General features: G+C 39.6%; 1 protein-coding gene across 6 annotated transcripts in view; it reads right to left on the bottom strand.

The window, feature by feature from the left end:
- Nucleotides 1-19,460, bottom strand: part of UBE3D (ubiquitin protein ligase E3D) — a 181,299-nt gene that overhangs the window by 41,651 nt on the left and 120,188 nt on the right. The window contains exon 10 of one of the 6 annotated variants that reach the window (XR_011388635.1): nt 13,654-13,971. The exons of the other annotated variants lie outside the window; for them this stretch is intronic. The gene's annotated coding sequence lies outside the window, so the exon portion shown is untranslated. The remainder of the gene's footprint in view (nt 1-13,653; nt 13,972-19,460) is intronic. 6 annotated transcript variants of the gene reach the window in all.

The raw sequence follows: 19,460 nt of genomic DNA, 5'->3' as shown, positions 1-19,460 counted from the left end.
ACTTCTTGGGAATTTGCTTACACCGAGGGCTGTACAGATCCTTTGTGTGGTCCTTTTGGAAGTGCAGATGAATATTATATCCACTAGGGCCCAGGCACTGGTTTCCTTTGAGTAGTAGAAATGAGCAGTCCATGCCAACAGAAGAAAAACCTCCTGTCTGATTAAAAGAAAAAAAGATTTACCATGCCCAACCTGGGTGTCACCTTAATACTCCCTTCACCCTGGAACACTCAACAGAGATCTCTGGCCACACCTACCACATGCCTCTAGGTATTCCCTGAAAGCAGACACTCCACTAATCCACACATAGTCCAAAGATAAAAGCCACCACAGCAAAAAAAAAAAAAAAAAAAAAAAAAAAAAAAAAAAAAAAGGAGGAGGAGGAGGAAGGAGAAGAAGAAGAAAACCAATGAGTATCTCCACAAATGCTGAATAATAAATGCACCAATTCAAGAAACGACACAACACAGCGCCTTAAAAGAACATAACACTTCAATACTAGATTGTGAAGATGAAGAGTTTGAAGAGGGGCCACAAACGGAATTCGAAAAACTGATCACAGGATTACTTAGAAGTAATCAGAAGTGAATGCATGTACTAATGAGATCCGTACATGACATTAAAGAAAATCTCTCCCACAAAATTGAGATCTTAAAGAGCAAGCAAAACGAAATCTTGGAAATGAAGAATGCGATAGAACAAATAAAAAATGAAGTGGAAAGCCTTAACAACAGAACTGGTGAAGCAGAAGAAAGAATATCCAACTTAGAAGACAAATCACAGGAAATTATATAGTCAGACAATAAATAAAAAGAGGAAATTAGAAAACTTAAAAGCACTATTGGGAATCTATAGTACATGTCTAACGACCTAACATATGGGTTCTAGGAGTTCCTGAAGGCATGGAAAGAGAGAAAGGATTGGAAGACCTTTTTAGTGAAATAGTAACAGAAAACTTCCCTAATTTGGGAAAGAAAAAGATATCCAAGTACTGGAAGCACATAGAACTCCTAGTGGATGTGACCAGAGAGGATCTTCAGCACAACACATTGCAATCAAATTCTCCAGAGTAAAACATACAGAAAAGATTCTAAATTGTGCACAAGAGAAATGCCAGACTGCTTTCAGAGGATCTCCAATTGCACTATGAGCAGACTTCTCATCAGAAACCCTACAGCCTAGAAGAGAATGGTGAGATATATCCCAAGTCTTAAGAGAAGAAAACTGTGAGCCCAGAATACTGTACCCCACACAGCTTTCATTTATGAATGAAGATGAAATAAAGACCTTCCATAATAAATAGAAATTGAAAGAATTTGTCACCAGCTGTCCAGCCCTGAAAAAGATGCCTGAGGATGTGCTGCACACAGAAACATGGTCATCACTATGAAAGAAGGTGAAGGCAGAAAATCTCCAAGTAAAAATGCAAAAGAAATCCAAAGTAAAAAATGGAAAAAGGGCAGTGCAAAGTCATTACTTATCAATAGTCATTTTGAATGTAAATGGCCTCAACTCTCCAGTTAAAAGACACAGCCTGGCTGAATGGATTAAAAACAAAACCCATCTAGTTGTTGCCTACAAGCACATTTCACCAACAGGGATGCACGCAGACTGAAAGTAAAAGGATGGAAAAAGATATTCCATACTAACAGAAACCAAAAAAGAGCTGGTATAGCCCTCCTATTATCAAAATAGACTTTAACACAAAAACTGTTAAAAGAGATAAAGAAGAGAACTATGTAACGATTAAGGGATCAATTCAATAGGAAGATGTAACTATTATAAATGTATATGCACCTAATTACAGGGCATCCAGCTATTTAAAAGAAATGCTAAGGAATCTAAAGGGAGACATAGACTCAAATACAATAGTAATGGAGGATTTCAATACCCACTTTTAGCAATGGACAGATCAACCAGAGAGAAAATGAGCAAGGAAACAACAAAGTTAATCAACATTATAGACCAAATGGACCTAACAGATATCTATAGAACTTTCCATCCTTCAGTTGCAGAATACACATTCTTCTCACCAGTACATGGAACTTTCTCTAGGATTGACCACATGCTGGGTCATACAGCAAGTTCATCAAATTCAAAAAAATCGAAATCATACCATGCATCTTCTCAGACCACAATGGAGTGAAGCTGGAAATCAGCAACTCAGGAATCTGTAGAAAATATGCAGGCACATGGAGACCGAACAATATGCTCCTGAATAAACAGTGGGTCATTGAAGAAATCAAAAGAGAAATCAAAAAATTTCTGGAAACAAATGAAGATGACAATACAACATATCAAAACTTACGGGGTACAGCAAAAGCAGTGTAAAGAGGAAAGTTTATAGCAATTGGTGCCTACATCAACAAATTGGAAAGGCATCAAATAAATGAGCTATCAATGCATCTCAAGGATCTAAAAAAAAAAAAAAAACCAGCAAACCAAAACCAAAACATGTAGGACAAAAGAAATAATTAAAATTAGAGAAGAAATAAACAAAATGAAACAAACAAACAAACAAAAAAACAATACAAAACATCAGCAAAACAAAGAGCTGGTTTTTTGAAAAATAAAATTGACACACCATTGGCCCATCTAACCAAAAAATGGAAAGAGAAGAACCAAATTAATAAAATTAGAGGTGAAAAAGGAAACATAATAACCAACAACAGACATAAAAAGAATAATCAAAAACTACTACAAAGAGCTGTATGCCAACAAACTGGGAAACCTAGAAGAAATGGGTAGATTCCTATACACATACAACCCACCTAAATTGAGCCATGAAGACATAAAAAACCTAAACGTACCCATAACCAAGACAGAAATTGAATGAATAATAAAGACACTCTCAACAAATAAAAGCCCAGGACCAGATGGCTTCACTGCTAAATTCTACCAGACATTTAAAGTTAATTTTACTATCCAGCATGAGGGGATTAGGGGTCCCACAGCAAGTTTTTAAACTGTACCCTTAGAGGTAAGTCTATAGGAATGTATGTAGAACTATACAGCTTTACAGTTAGAAACTTCATACACTTCATAATTACAATTTTAGGAACATGGTGATTCTTCTCACTGTGCCCGCCATCCTACCCATACTCCTAACCTCTCTTCCTCATCCCTCTCTTATTCCCACTCTTATTTTTTACTGAGATCTATTTTAAATTGACTTTATACACATATGTTTAATTCTATGTTAATTAAATAGTACAACAAAAAGCATATAAAAAAAAAGTTCCTCAACTGTGTGTGAGAACCCCTGGCAAGAAGTGGTCATCAAAGAAGTATGTACTTTTCTCTGAAGGGAGGAGACAACTTCTACTTTGCTTGTGGCCTTGTCTAAATACTGATGGAGTTTGTAGATTCAAAAGGCTTCCATAGCCTAGGCAGCTCATCTCAGGAGCCCTGGGTGATCACTGACGTCATACATAAGAGTGTTAACTGTTAAATTAACAACAGGAGTCACTGTGTACTATCTTTCCATGTAGGATCTGTGTCCTTGATGAGTTGCATTATAATTACATCTTAAGTGCTCATAAAAGATATTTCATTATTGGATGCTTCCTTAAAGTTTATTTTCTGGAAAAAAAAAAAGTGAAACTAACTTCAAGATGCAATGCCTTCAAACAACCTTTGTTTCAACTGTAGAAGAATAGTGGAGTTTTTTTTTTTTTCTTGCAAATTGTTGAACTCTTTACCTAGTATAGTTGATCTTCTGTGTATAAAGTTAATCAAAAATGGATCTTAGTGAAGAAAGGGACTGGGAATGGGAGAGGGAGGAGTAGAAGGGGTGAGAGTGTGGGTGGGAGGGCAGGTATGGTGGGAAGAATCACTATATTCCTAAAGTTGCGCTTATGAAATGCATGAAGTTTATATTCCTTAAATAAAAGGTTTCTTGGGGGAAAATAAATAAATATTAATTAAGTTTAAAATTAAATTTTTGTTTTATTTATTTGAAAGGCAGAAATACAGAGAGGAAGAGACTGAGAGAAAGAAATCTTCTATCTGCAATTCACTCCCCAGAAGGTTGCATTAGCCAGAACTGGACCAGACTGAAGCCAGGAGCCTGGTGCTTCTTCCAGTTCTCCCACATGGATGCAGGGGCCCAAGGACTTGGGCCATCCTCCACTGCTTTCCTAGGCATATTAGTAGGGAGCTGGATCAGAAGTGGAGCAGCACATATGGCATGCTAGCGTCACAGGTAGTGGCTTAACCCATTACACCATAACACAGGGCCCTGTTTTATTTCTTTCTAATCAACTCTCTCCTAAGCTTACATTCACAGAAAACACTGAAAGGAAATACATTAAAATGCTAACTGAAAGGTAAGACTAGGCCAAATGTATTTTCCATTTTTAGACTTAGTTTTTAAATTTCCAATAATCACTGCATAATGCTTTTAAAATTGGAGAAAAATGCTCATTTTTAGGCGGTAGGGCTTGTTTTTTCTACTTCAATCATAGTACTTGATAGTGCTGGCATGCTAATTCTCTTCACAGAGATCCAATTTGAAGACATCCATTTTCAGGTTAGCAGGTAAGATAAGAGAATGATGACCAAAGGAAAAAAATATCAGAAATATTAGTAGTCTAAAGGGGAAAATATCAGAAAGAAAAATTTGGTAAGTTCCCATGTCAGGGAGGAGAAAAGTAATTTCAGTACTTCCATGTAGAGAAACAGGTCAGCTAGTGCTGACACATGATAAAAGCTAGCACAGGTGTGCAGACAAGAAAAATGAGGTTTTTTTCCCCTTAGGCTTAATTTAATTTTTGTGTCTATGGTAAAATATATGGTTAATAGATTATAATTAATTTTATATTTGAATGATACAGGCAAGTGACACAGATACATCTGTAAAAAGTCTTAAAAAATAAAATACATGATTCAAAAAAGGAACAATAAACCAGTCACCTTCCTCTTAATTTAGATATATTTTTATTTATTGGAACAAAACCGTCTCTGGAGAGCTGTCATATTTTCTGCCTGCCCAGCACCTTTCCCATATCCTTGAAATGTCTAAGGAATTCCCTTCCTTATTGATCTCACATCCCTAAGTCAGAAGCCAGAAAACTTGCTTCCCAAAGCTCCCATGAAGCCATGACTCCACCAATCAGACACCCAACTCAAGGCTTAGCTTCAAAAGTAGGTCACTTGAAGTAGAAACATGGAAATCTATCCTATTCTATGGTGAGCATCGAGGGCAAGTATCTATCTTTCTGAGAATAGCAAGGTAGAGTTACCTGTGTTAATGATGTACAGATATTTTTCCAAAAACAACCTGGCTGGCATATTGAGCCCTGTTCTTGGCTTCATGCTTAACTACCCAATAGCCTTCATTAAATTCTGCTCCTGTTCATACAAGCCAGGTTGGATTCTGTTGTTTTCAAGAACCTTGACCTTTATGAGAAATGATGATAGACTTAGACTCTAAAATCTGAGGAATGACAACAAATGCACCGTAAAATTTTACAAGGCATTTAATAACTATTATTTTATTGGTTGGTTCTCTACTTTGTTCCCACTAAGGAGAGATTAAATTAATATTTTCAGGTGGGGAAATACTCCCAAGTTCATATAGCTGGTAAGTACATGATGGGTTTAACTGGTATTCAAACCCACCTATTTCTGGCTCCGGGGTCTAAAATATTCTATTGATGCAAATCTCCCCTCCTTTACCAATAGAGCATATAAAACAACAGTCTGATGATTACTGTTCAAAAATACCTCCTAAAAGAAGGAAACCCCAGGGCTGGCACTGTGGCACTGTGGATAAAGCTGCTGCCTGCAGAGCTTGCATCCTATATGGGCACCAGTTCAAGTCCTGGTTGCTCCACTTCTAATCCAGCTCCCTGCTAGTGCACCCGGAAAAGCAGTGGAAGATGGCCCAAGTCCTAGGGCCCCTGCAACCATATGGGAGACCCATATGAAGCTCCTGGCTCCTGGCTCCAGCTGGGCCCAGTCCTGACTGTTGCAGCTATGTGGGGAATGAATCAACTGATGGAAATTCTCTCTCTCTCTCCCTCTCTGTCTGCCTATTCCTCTCCTTCTCTCTAACTCTTTCAAATAAATAAATAAACCTGGAAGGAAGGAAGGGAGGGAGGAAGGAAGGAAGGAAGGAGGGAAGGAGGGAGGGAGGGAGGGAGGGAAAGAATGGAAGAAAGAAAGAAAGAAATCGGTTCTGGACATCAGCGGCAGACTCAACACACCAGCGCTGGAACGCGAGGTGAGCCGAACCTCAATAGCCCGAGACACCGGCAGGCAAGCGGAGAGAGGAGACTAGAGGGAACGACCCCCGGGGGGGGGGGGGGGAAGTTCACAAGGCTAACTGGGAGAGAGAGAGAGAGAGAAAAAAAAAAAGGGTGACTGGTACGGACACGGGTTTCTCTCTCTCCGCTCACCTCTCAAGGGCAAGCAAGACAAAGAGCAGGCGCCATCTTGGACATACGTCATAAGCAGAGTGACCTCAGGTCTGCACCGGCCCTGAGCCTAGCAGAAAAACCTGACTCTGGGCGGGGCGAATTAACAGGAGATTAGGACCTAGTAAATTTCTGGTGCTACTGAACTGAGACTGTGAAAAAAGAGACGGTGGGGGAGAGAACTCACGGAATTCACGTGAGCACTCTCCAGAGACGCTACAATTCCGTAACTTTGGCAACCCAGTGGGAGGCTGAAGGAGAATTTGAGCCCACTCTGAGGGCCGAACAGATTCCCTGTGGGGATCTTGGGAAAGAGCTTCCGATCTCTGGCTCCTGTGGGTATATCATTTGCCTGCTAACTACCTCCAACTTCGTTCAGCTGTGCGGAATTACTTCCCTTTTGAATCAAAAAAAAAAAAAAAAAAAAAGAGAGAGAGAGAGAGAGAGAGAGAGATTTACCACGCCTAACCTGGGAGTGTCACCTTTGGCACACCAAACAGAGCTCTCAGGCCACACCCATCTCAAGCCCTAAGGCTCCATCAAAAACAGATAGTCCACTTAATCTAGAGTCATAGTATAACAAGAAAAAGCACCACAGTGAAGAAACCAAGTATCTCCAATATGCCAAATAACAAACGCAAAAACCGAGATAACAGAAACAAGGAAGTCACCATGACGCCCTCAAATGAAAAAGACACCCCAATTCAAGATTATGAAGATGATGACATAGAAGAAATGCAAGAAGCAGATCTCAAAAAATTGATAAGAACATTAAGAAATTCTCAAAAACAAATTCTTGAACTACAGAAATCCTTAATGGACAAGATAGAAAATCTCTCTCGTGAAAATGAAATATTAAGGAGGAATCAAAATGAAACGAAACAACAAGTACAACAGGAAACTGTGATAGTGACTGAAGTGAAGAATTCAACAGATCAAATGAAAAACACAATAGAGAGCCTTACAAACAGAATGGGTGAAGCAGAAGAGAGAATATCGGACTTAGAAGACAGAGAACAGGAAAGGATACAGTCAGACCAAAGAAAAGACGAGGAAATTAGAAATCTAAAACATATTGTCGGGAATCTTCAGGATACTATTAAAAAACCCAACATTCGGGTTCTAGGAGTTCCTGAAGGCATGGAGAGGGAGAAAGGATTAGAAGGCCTTTTTAGTGAGATATTAGCAGAAAATTTCCCAGGTTTGGAGAAGGACAGAGAAATCCTAGTACAGGAAGCTAACAGAACCCCTAATAAACACAACCAAAAGAGATCCTCACCACGACACGTTGTAATTAAACTCTCCACAGTGAAACATAAAGAAAAGATCCTCAAATGTGCAAGAGAGAAACGTCAGATTACTCTCAGAGGATCTCCAATCAGACTCACAGCTGACTTCTCATCAGAAACTCTACAAGCTAGGAGGGAATGGCGAGATATAGCCCAGGTACTAAGAGAGAACAACTGCCAGCCCAGAATATTATATCCTGCAAAGCTATCATTTGTGAATGAAGGTGAAATAAAGACTTTTCATAGCAAACAGAAATTGAAAGAATTTGTCGCCACTCGTCCAGCCCTGCAAAAGATGCTTAAAAATGTGTTACACACAGAAACACAGAAACACGGTCATCAATATGAAAGAAGGTAAAGGAAGGAAACCAAGGAAGGAAAGCTCACAGCAAAAGATCCCAGGGAATTCAAAGCATATATTAGAACTTATCTTTGGCAAATGGCAGGGCAAAGTTACCACTTATCATTAGTCACATTGAACGTGAATGGCCTGAACTGTCCAGTTAAAAGACACCGATTGGCTGATTGGGTTAAGGAACAAAACCCATCTATTTGCTGCTTACAAGAAACACATCTTTCCAACAAAGATCCATACAGACTGAAAGTGAAAGGCTGGAAAAAGATATACCATGCCAACAGAAATGAAAAAAGCGCGGGCGTAGCCATCTTAATATCGGACAACATAAACTTTACCACAAAAACTGTTAAGAGAGACAAAGAGGGACACTATATCATGATTAAGGGATCAATTCAACAGGAAGATATAACAATTATCAATGTATATGCACCTAACTACAGGGCACCAGTTTATCTAAAAGATTTGTTAACGGACTTAAAGGGAGACTTAGACCCCAATACAGTAGTACTGGGGGACTTCAATACTCCACTCTCAGAAATAGACAGATCATCCGGTCAGAAGATCAACAAGGATACAGTAGATTTAAACGACACTATAGCCCAAATGGATCTAACAGATATATACAGAACTTTCAATCCTACAGCTAAAGATTTTACATTCTTCTCAGCAGTACATGGAAGCTTCTCTAGGATTGACCACATACTAGGCCATAAAGCAAGTCTCAGCAAATTCAAAAGAATTAGAATCATACCATGCAGCTTCTCAGACCATAAAGGAATGAAGTTGGAAATTAGCAACTCAGGAATCCCTAGAGCATACGCAAACACATGGAGATTGAACGACATGCTCCTGAATGAACAATGGGTCATAGAAGAAATCAAAAGAGAAATCAAAAACTTTCTGGAAGTAAATGAGGATAACAGCACAACATACCAAAACTTATGGGACGCAGCAAAAGCAGTGTTAAGAGGAAAGTTTATATCAATAGGTGCCTACATCAAGAAATTGGAAAGACACCAAATAGATGAGCTTTCAATTCACCTCAAGGATCTAGAAAACCTACAGCAAACCAGACCCAAATCTAGTAGGAGAAGAGAAATAATTAAAATCAGAGAAGAAATCAACAGGATTGAATCAAGAAAAACATTACAAAAAATCAGCCAAACGAAGAGCTGGTTTTTTGAAAAAATAAACAAAATTGACACCCCATTGGCCCAACTAACTAAAAAAAGAAGAGAAAAGACCCAAATCAATAAAATCAGAGATGAAAAAGGAAACGTAACAACAGACACCACAGAAATAAAAAGAATCATCAGAAATTACTACAAGGACTTGTATGCCAGCAAACAGGGAAACCTATCAGAAATGGATAGATTCCTGGACACATGCAACCTGCCTAAATTGAACCAGGAAGACATTGAAAACCTAAACAGACCCATAACTGAGACAGAAATTGAAACAGTAATAAAGGCCCTCCCAACAAAGAAAAGCCCAGGACCAGATGGATTCACTGCTGAATTCTACCAGACGTTTAAAGAAGAACTAACTCCAATTCTTCTCAAACTATTCAGAACAATCGAAGAAGAGGGAGTCCTCCCAAATTCTTTCTATGAAGCCAGCATCACCTTAATTCCTAAGCCAGAGAAAGATGCAGCACTGAAAGAGAATTACAGACCAATATCCCTGATGAACATAGATGCAAAAATCCTCAATAAAATTCTGGCCAATAGAATGCAACAACACATCAGAAAGATCATCCACCCAGACCAAGTGGGATTTATCCCTGGTATGCAGGGATGGTTTAATGTGCGCAAGACAATCAATGTGATACACCACATTAATAGACTGCAGAAGAAAAACCATATGATTATCTCAATAGATGCCGAGAAAGCATTTGATAAAATACAATACCCGTTCATGATGAAAACTCTAAGCAAACTGGGTTTGGAAGGAACATTCCTCAATACAATCAAAGCAATCTATGAAAAACCCACAGCCAACATCCTATTGAATGGGGAAAAGTTGGAAGCATTTCCACTGAGACCTGGAACCAGACAGGGATGCCCACTCTCACCACTGTTATTCAATATAGTTCTGGAGGTTCTAGCCAGAGCTATTAGGCAAGAAAAAGAAATTAAAGGGATACAAATTGGGAAGGAAGAACTCAAACTATCCCTCTTTGCAGATGACATGATTCTTTATTTAGGGGACCCAAAGAACTCTACTAAGAGACTATTGGAACTCATAGAAGAGTTTGGCAAAGTAGCAGGGTATAAAATCAATGCACAAAAATCAACAGCCTTTGTATACACAGACAATGCCATGGCTGAGGAAGAACTGCTAAGATCAATCCCATTCACAATAGTTACAAAAACAATCAAATACCTTGGAATAAACTTAACCAAAGACGTTAAAGATCTCTACGATGAAAATTACAAAACCTTAAAGAAAGAAATAGAAGAGGATACCAAGAAATGGAAAAATCTTCCATGCTCATGGATTGGAAGAATCAATATCATCAAAATGTCCATTCTCCCAAAAGCAATTTACAGATTCAATGCAATACCAATCAAGATACCGAAGACCTTCTTCTCAGATCTGGAAAAAATGGTGCTGAAATTTATATGGAGGCACAAGAGACCTCGAATAGCTAAAGCAATCTTGTACAACAAAAACAAAGCCGGAGGCATCACAATACCAGATTTCAGGACATACTACAGGGCAGTTGTAATTAAAACAGCATGGTACTGGTACAGAAACAGATGGATAGACCAATGGAACAGAATTGAAACACCAGAAATCAACCCAAACATCTACAGCCAACTTATATTTGATCAAGGATCTAAAACTAATTCCTGGAGCAAGGACAGTCTATTCAATAAATGGTGTTGGGAAAATTGGATTTCCACGTGCAGAATCATGAAGCAAGACCCCTACCTTACACCTTACACAAAAACCCACTCAACATGGATTAAAGACCTAAATCTACGACCTGACACCATCAAGTTACTAGAGAACATTGGAGAAACCCTTCAAGATATTGGCACAGGCAAAGAATTTCTGGAAAAAACCCGGGAGGCACAGGCAGTCAAAGCCAAAATCAACTATTGGGATTGCATCAAATTGAGAAGTTTCTGTACTGCAAAAGAAACAGTCAGGAGAGTGAAGAGACAACCGACAGAATGGGAAAAAATATTTGCAAACTATGCAACAGATAAAGGGTTAATAACCAGAATCTACAAAGAGATCAAGAAACTCCACAAAAACAAAACCAACAACCCACTTAAGAGATGGGCCAAGGACCTCAATAGACATTTTTCAAAAGAGGAAATCCAAATGGCCAACAGGCACATGAAAAAATGTTCAAGGTCATTAGCAATCAGGGAAATGCAAATCAAAACCACAATGAGGTTTCACCTCACCCCGGTTAGAATGGCTCACATGCAGAAATCTACCAACAACAGATGCTGGCGAGGATGTGGGGAAAAAGGGACACTAACCCACTGTTGGTGGGAATGCAAACTGGTCAAGCCACTATGGAAGTCAGTCTGGAGATTCCTCAGAAACCTGAAGATAACCCTACCGTTCGACCCAGCCATCCCACTCCTTGGAATTTACCCAAAGGAATTTAAATTGGCAAACAAAAAAGAGGTCTGCACCCTAATGTTTATTGCAGCTCAATTCACAATAGCTAAGACCTGGAACCAACCTAAATGCCCATCAACGATAGACTGGATAAAGAAATTATGGGATATGTACTCTTTAGAATACTATACCGCAGTAAGAAACAACAAAATCCAGTCATTTGCAACAAAATGGAGGAATCTGGAACACATCATGCTGAGTGAAATAAGCCAGTCCCAAAGGGACAAATACCATATGTTCTCCCTGATCGGTGACAACTGACTGAACACCAAGAGGGAAACCTGTTGGAGTGAGGTGGACACTATGGGAAACGGTGGCTTGATCAGCATAGCCCTGACTGTTAATGAACAACTTAATACATTATCCCTCTTAGTAGTTTTTTTATCTGTTCTACTTAATATGACTGGTTTAGATCTGTAATTGATGCACAGTTATTCTTAAGTGTTGAAAATTAACTGAAATGTGATCCCTGTTGAACATGGTGGTGGGAATGGGAGAGGGAAGAGATGTATAATTTGGGATATGCTCAGGCTGACTTGCCCCAAGTGGTGGAGTTGGAAGCATACCAGGGGATTCCAATTCAATCCCATCGAGGTGGCATGTACCAATGCCATCTCACTGTTCCAGGTGATCAGTTTCAGTTCACAATTGGTCATGGTGGAGGGACTGGGAGTCAAAGGGAGCACATAGACAAGTCTAGTACCTGCTAACGCTAACCGATGGAGTAAATAAAGGGGAGAGTGATCCAACATGGGAAGTGAGATACTCAGCAGACTCATAGAATGGCAGATGTCCTAAATAGCACTCTGGCCTCAGAATCAGCCCTAAAGGCATTCGGATCTGGCTGAAAAGCTCATGAGAGTATTTCAGGCATGGAAAGCCAAGACACTCTGGCAAAAGATCTCTGCGAGTGAGATCCCAGTGGAAAGAACAGGTCATCAAAGAAGGAGGTACCTTTCTCTGAAGGGAGGAGAGAACCTCCACTTTGACTATGACCTTGTCTAAACAAGATAAGAGTCGGAGAACTCAGAGGGCTTCCATAGCCTTGGAAACTCATGACTGGAGCATAGGGAGATTACTGATGCCATAGACAGGAGTGTCAATTGGTAAAGTCAACAACAGGAGTCACTGTGCACTTACTCCTCATGTAGGATCTCTATCCTTAATGTGCTGTGCATTGAGATTTAATGCTATAACGAGTACTCAAACAATATATTTCACTTTGTGTTTCTATGGGGGTGCAAACTGTTGAAATCTTTACTTAATGCATACTAAACTGATCCTCTGTAAAAAAAAAAAAAAAAAGAAAGAAATTATCAATTCCCAACTTGACTCTCACTGGGATTAAACATGACAATAGGTCTGATCTGATTTCATCATCATTTAAAAAAAAATCATCTATTATTTTTCACTTTATGTTTCTGTGTGGGAGCAAACTGTTGAAATCCATACTTGATGTATACTAAGCTGATCTTCTGTATATTAAGATAATCAAAAATGAATCTTGATGTGAATGGAAGGGGAGAGGGAGTGGGAAAGGGGAGGGTTGTGGGTGGGAGGGACGGTATGGGGGGAAAGCCATTGTGATCCATAAGTCGTACTTTGGAAATTTATATGCATTAAATAAAAGTTAAAAAAAAAAAAGAAAAAGAAAGAAAGAAATCCCAGCCATCTTGCTTTACTCAAGTCCCTTCTCAGTCTTTCCAGTTCACCTCACTGTAATTTCTAAAGTTTAACATAAAATGGAGTGGAAACCAGGTAAAAGAATGCCATATGGAAGCATACTACATATAGCCTTTTTCACTCAGTAACATGCATTCAAATTTCCTCTGTGTCTTTTCCTAATTTGGAAGCTATTTCTTTATAGTGCTGAATAATGTTCCATTGTCTGAACTTAACACAGTTTGAGAAAGAGAGAGTGAGATCATATCCACTGGCTTACTCTCCAAATGCCTGCTTTGCTGTGTTGAAGTCAGGAGCCGGGAATTCAATCCAGGTCTTCCACATGTGTCACAGGGATCCTATTACTTCAGCCATCACCTACTGCATCCCAGGGATTGCATTAGCAAGAAGCTGTAATCAGGAGCTAGAGCTAGGAATCAAATCCAGGTACTCTGATGGGTGGTTTAAGGGCTAGGCGAAATGCCTGCCCCTGTAGTAAGTCATTGAAGTAAGGTACAGTAAGTCCTCTGATTTCATTGTTCTTCAATATTGTGTTGGCTATGCTTGGTCTTGTGCTTCTTCAAATAAACTTTAGAATCTGTTGGTAAATATCCAAAAAATTATATGCTCAGATTTTCGAATGGATTGCACTGCATCTATAGATCAAGTTGGGAAAATTGACATCTTGATATTCTTATGACTTTTTCCACCCATAAATATGGAATATCTCCATTTATTTAGTCCTTTGATTTCTTTCATCAGAGCTTTATAGTTTTCCTCACATAAATCTTGTACATATTTTGTTAGGTTTATATCTAATTATTTCACTTTGCGAAGTGTTAATATAAATGGTGTTGTGTTTTTAATTTCAAATTCATTAGTTCATTTCTGGTATTATAATGAAACAACTGATTTTCGCCGTATGAACCTTGTATGTTGCAACCTTGCTACAATCACTTACCAGTTCCAGAAAGTTTTTTTTTTTTTTTTCTGATGCTTTAGAATTTTCTACATGGACATTCACCGCATCGGTGAATAAAGTCAGAAGATATTTTGGGAAAGGTAAAATGATGGGAGTTAGTAAAAGAAAAATGGTTGTCAGGGGTTGAGGGTAGGAAAGGATGAATAGGTAGAGCAGAGAGTATTTTAAGGGCACTGAAAATGATCCTCTATGGTAGGATAATGATGAATGTATGTCACTATGCACTTGTTCAAACTCATAGAATATACAAAACCAAGAGCTGTAATGTAAGCTATGGATATTAGGTCATAATGATATATCAATGCAGTTTCATCAATTATAATAAGTGTACCACTGCAGTATGGGATGCCAACAGTGAGAAGAGTGTTGTATGTGTACACTTGGTATATGGGAACTCTATACACTTGCTGCTCAATTTTGCTGTGAACCTAAAGCTCCTCTAAAAATAAAGTCTGTTACAAAATAGGTGAATAAGAATGTGAAACTTGGTCACATGCTAAAATGGATCCTGGGAGCACACACATAAATGGCTTTCTTCTTTAAGTCAATTCCTATCAACCACTAAAAACAAATTTCTTAGGAACATCTGAGAACATTATTAATGATATTACACGTATCATTAAAAACCGGAAGAACAGGCAATAAAATGATGGATTTTTAAAAATACATTTCAGCTATATCCTGATTTCTGTAATCAGCTCAATATTGCAAATTAGCACTTCATCACAGTAAATTTGCAAATGTATTGGGAAGCTTAAAAAGATCTTTTAACACCTGTTTTAGGGATACCAACCACCTTATTTTAGCCCCTCTGCACATTTAGAAAACAAGATTCATTTACCAAGTCTGCTTAAATTTTAAAACATGAATATATTCAGGGATCATTTTATTTTGCAAAGTAAAAAGAAGCACAAGGGAGCCTCTAAATGTTGGCTCTCATTATACTTTCAATTATTTCAATTATTTCACATTATGCATAAGGCAATTTCCCCTCTGACAAAATGCTGGATAAAGATATCCATGGGAATCCAAATAAACAGCAGTCCTTGTACATATGGTAAATTATTTTCTTCTAGGGAAAAAAGCTGTAAGTTAGGTAATGCAAAATGAATTAGACTGTCTTATGGAAATACTATTATAACAAAGACTACATAATTAAACTAGTCCCAAATTTATATGGCAGTAACTACAAAAACATTATTTAATCAAATATTTTGCATTAGTTTAAATATTATTACAAAACAATATAGTAACCAAAATAATAAAACTATGCCTACTATGATTCCTATTTATTTTATGACAAGAAATCCATGAATAAGAATAAAGACACCCCAAGAATCACACAAATAACAAATGTTGGGTATAAGATTTCCATCCAGCCCACAAGCAAATGAACCCTTTCTTTTTTCTTTCTTTTTTTTTGACAGAGTGGACAGTGAGAGAGAGAGACAGAGAGAAAGGTCTTCCTTTTGCCGTTGGTTCACTCTCCAATGGCCGCCGCGGCAGGCGCGCTGCAGCCAGCGCACCGCGCTGATCCGATGGCAGGAGCCAGGAGCCAGGTGCTTTTCCTGGTCTCCCATGGGGTGCAGGGCCCAAGCACTTGGGCCATCCTCCACTGCACTCCCTGGCCACAGCAGAGAGCTGGCCTGGAAGAGGGGCAACCAGGACAGAATCCGGCGCCCCGACTGGGACTAGAACCCGGTGTGCCGGCGCCGCTAGGCGGAGGATTAGCCTAGTGAGCCGCGGCGCCGGCCAAATGAACCCTTTCTTAAGGACTTTACTACTTCATGGGACTGGCTTTTCAATAGCCACGTCTGTCTTACATGACTGATGAAGATAAACCATAATCTTTTTTTTTTTTTTTTTTTGACAGGCAAAGTGGACAGTGAGAGAGAGAGACAGAGAGAAAGGTCTTCCTTTACCGTTGGTTCACCCTCCAACGGCTGCTGCGCTGTGGCTGGCACACTGCGCTGATCCGAAGCCAGGAGCCAGGTGCTTCTCCTGGTCTCCCATGCAGGTACAGGGCCCAATGACCTGGGCCATCCTCCACTGCACTCCCGGGCCACAGCAGAGAGCTGGCCTGGAAGAGGGGCAACCGGGACAGAATCCAGCGCCCCGACCGGGACTAGAACCCGGGGTGCTGGCGCCCCAGGTGGAGGATTAGCCTATTGAGCCACGGTGCCGGCCTTAACCACAATCTCATACAAGTCTCTGTTTCAACATGGAACTAAGACTTCTGGGCAAAGGAATCACTTACCTGCTTTTTTGAAAAATTGGTATTGCTGAGTTTTGTTAATTAATACACTAGATATGGACTTTCAGTAACTAAAAACCTGAAGACTTCCAGTTTCTGGCTCCTTAACACCATTAGCAATACTTTGAACCTTAATATTAACGCATAGGTATCATTAGGATGAAGATAAGCAAAATTTACTACTCCGCTATTTTCCATCTATCCTTTCCTACCTCAGCATGTGAATTTACATCACCAACAGGATTATAAGTTTTGAAATAAATGGTGTTTAAACAAAAAAATCAATCAATTATTGCAGATAAATGAAAACTTTCCAGGAACAGTGCTGTGGAGTAGCAGGTAAAGCTGCTGCCTGTAGGGCCAACATCCCATATGGGTGCCGGTTCGAGTTCTGGCTGCCCCACTTCTGATCCAGCTCTCTGTTATGGCCTGGGAAAGCAACAGAAGATGGCCCAAGTCCTTGGGCCCCTGCATCCACATGGGAGACCTCGAAGAAGCTCCTGACTCCTGGCTTCAGATTGGCCCAGCTCTGGTCACTGTGGCCATCTGGACATGAACCAGTGGATGGGAGAGCTCTCACTCTCTTTCTCTTTCTCTCTTTTTGCCTCTGCCTCTTTGTAACTCTGCTTTTCAAATAAATAAGTAAATCTTTAAAATTAAAAATTTTAAAAAACTTTTGACAAGTCTTTCATATTCTTTTACACGTTACAGTGATAAAGTGAGCTGTAAATGTATAATGACTTGTGGATTTGTATCTCTGCTACCTCCTGAACCTAACTCTCAAATGGAGCTTGACTACCCACTGCCATCTTTCTCCCCTAGTGGATCCTAGTATGTCCTTTCTATAGGCTCTGAGAATTAGCCTTGGTCTGGTATTCCACCTTATGTGGGATATTTTTATTTTATTTTGTTGTATGGTGTCATATATGGATCTCATTCTATCTTTTTCTAAATGGCTTTCCAATTGCTAATAACAGCATTGTTCACAGTAGCTGAGAAGTAAAAGCAAGCAAATGCTCATTAAGTCATGAATAAATAAATAAAATGTGGTATATCCATACAAATGGATTATTCAAGAATAAACAGGAGGGGCTGGCACTGTGGCACAGCCCTGGCCTGAAGCACCGGCATCCCATATGAGTGCCGGTTCTAGTCCTGGCTGCTCCTCTTCTGATCCAGCTCTCTGCTGTGGCCTGGGATAGCAGTGGAAGATGGCCCAAGTCCTTGGGTCCCTGCACCCACGTGGGAGACCAGGAAGAAGCTCCTGGCTGCTGGCTTCAGATCAGTGAAGCTCTAGCCATTGCGGCCATCTGGGGAGTGAACCAGGAGATGGACGACCTCTCTGTCTCTACCTCTCTACCTCTGTCTTTCAAATAAATAAAGTAAATCTTTAAAAAAAAAAAAAAAAGAGTAAACAGAAGTGGAACACAGATACGTGCTCCAACACTGATGAATCTTGAAAACATCAGGCTAAGTAAAAGAAGGCAGTCACAAAAGACTACATTATCATCCTTTTACAATAAGGGAATTTTTTTTTTTTTGACAGGCAGAGTGGACAGTGAGAGAGAGAGACAGAGAGAAAGGTCTTCTTTTGCCGTTGGTTCACCCTCCAATGGCCGCTGCGGCCGGCACGCTGCGGCCAGTGCACTGTGCTGATCTGATGGCAGGAGCCAGGTGCTTATCCTGGTCTCCCATGGGGTGCAGGGCCCAAGGACTTGGGCCATCCTCCACTGCACTCCCTGGCCACAGCAGAGAGCTGGCCTGGAAGAGGGGCAACTGGGACAGAATCTGGCACCCCGACCGGGACAGAACCCGGTGTGCCGGCGCCGCAAGGTGGAGGATTAGCCTAGTGAGCCGTGGCGCCGGCATACACAATAAGGGAATTTATAAACATCCAGGTGCAAGGACCTTTCTCTTTTTATGTTGTTTTTATTAGTAAACTGGTTTTTTTGGCATAATGTCTTTCTTTGTCATGTTTAATGCTTTAGGGTTTAAATTCTACCTGTCCATATCAGAATTACTACTAGCTGTTTTTGTTTCCATTGACATGGTATGCTTTGTCCATCCTTAATTTTAATACATCCTTGATTTTAAATATATCCAAATCATGGTTTTAGCTAGGTTTCTAGTATAGAAGATACAAATACTTGAATTTTATACATTGAAATACGAACTGTAAATCTTTTTCTTTTAGTGCGTAAATTAAGTCCATTCACATTTATTGCTAACTGATATATATATATAATCACAAATCTATATCTTTTAAATATGAAGTTTTAAAATATCTAATAAGTAAATAATTTAAAAGTATATAACTTTCTCATATCTTTCTGGCCCTAAACATGCATAACTTCTCTTTTTATCAACATCCTGCACCACATCACTATCACTCAAAGTCCACAGCTGACATTAGGGCTCACTCTTGGTGCTGCACATTCTACAGGTTTGGACAATCTATAATGATAATATGTACCCACCATTAGAATATTAAAAAACAGCTTTTCCAGAAGATATATTTTGTAAGACTGCCCTTAATAACACCTATTCCTTTAAGTCATACTTGTCTTTTTAAATAGTCTGCCTCTTTAGGTGGTGCACCTGGGCCTATATGGCCTCTGGCTCTTTATATCAGGGAATTTAAAATCCCTTTCCTATGTTCCATGTTCAAATCTGCTTGGACGTTTTTTCAGCATTTTAAAATTTACACTGGATTTAATCTTTCTGGTGACTGTTCCAAATCACCCCGAGGCTCCTTCATTAGCCTCTCACCTCCCTCTCCTCTGGCTTCCCTGCAACTTTTCTTGGTCTGCCCTTGCTGCACCTGACAGAGCAAAGGTGGGTCAGAAGTGTG

Source organism: Oryctolagus cuniculus, chromosome 5 (genome assembly GCF_964237555.1).
Source record: "Oryctolagus cuniculus chromosome 5, mOryCun1.1, whole genome shotgun sequence".
Lineage (NCBI taxonomy): Eukaryota > Metazoa > Chordata > Mammalia > Lagomorpha > Leporidae > Oryctolagus > Oryctolagus cuniculus.
The sequence above is the reverse complement of the archived record's forward strand: the minus strand, read 5'-3'. Positions and strand labels throughout refer to the sequence as shown.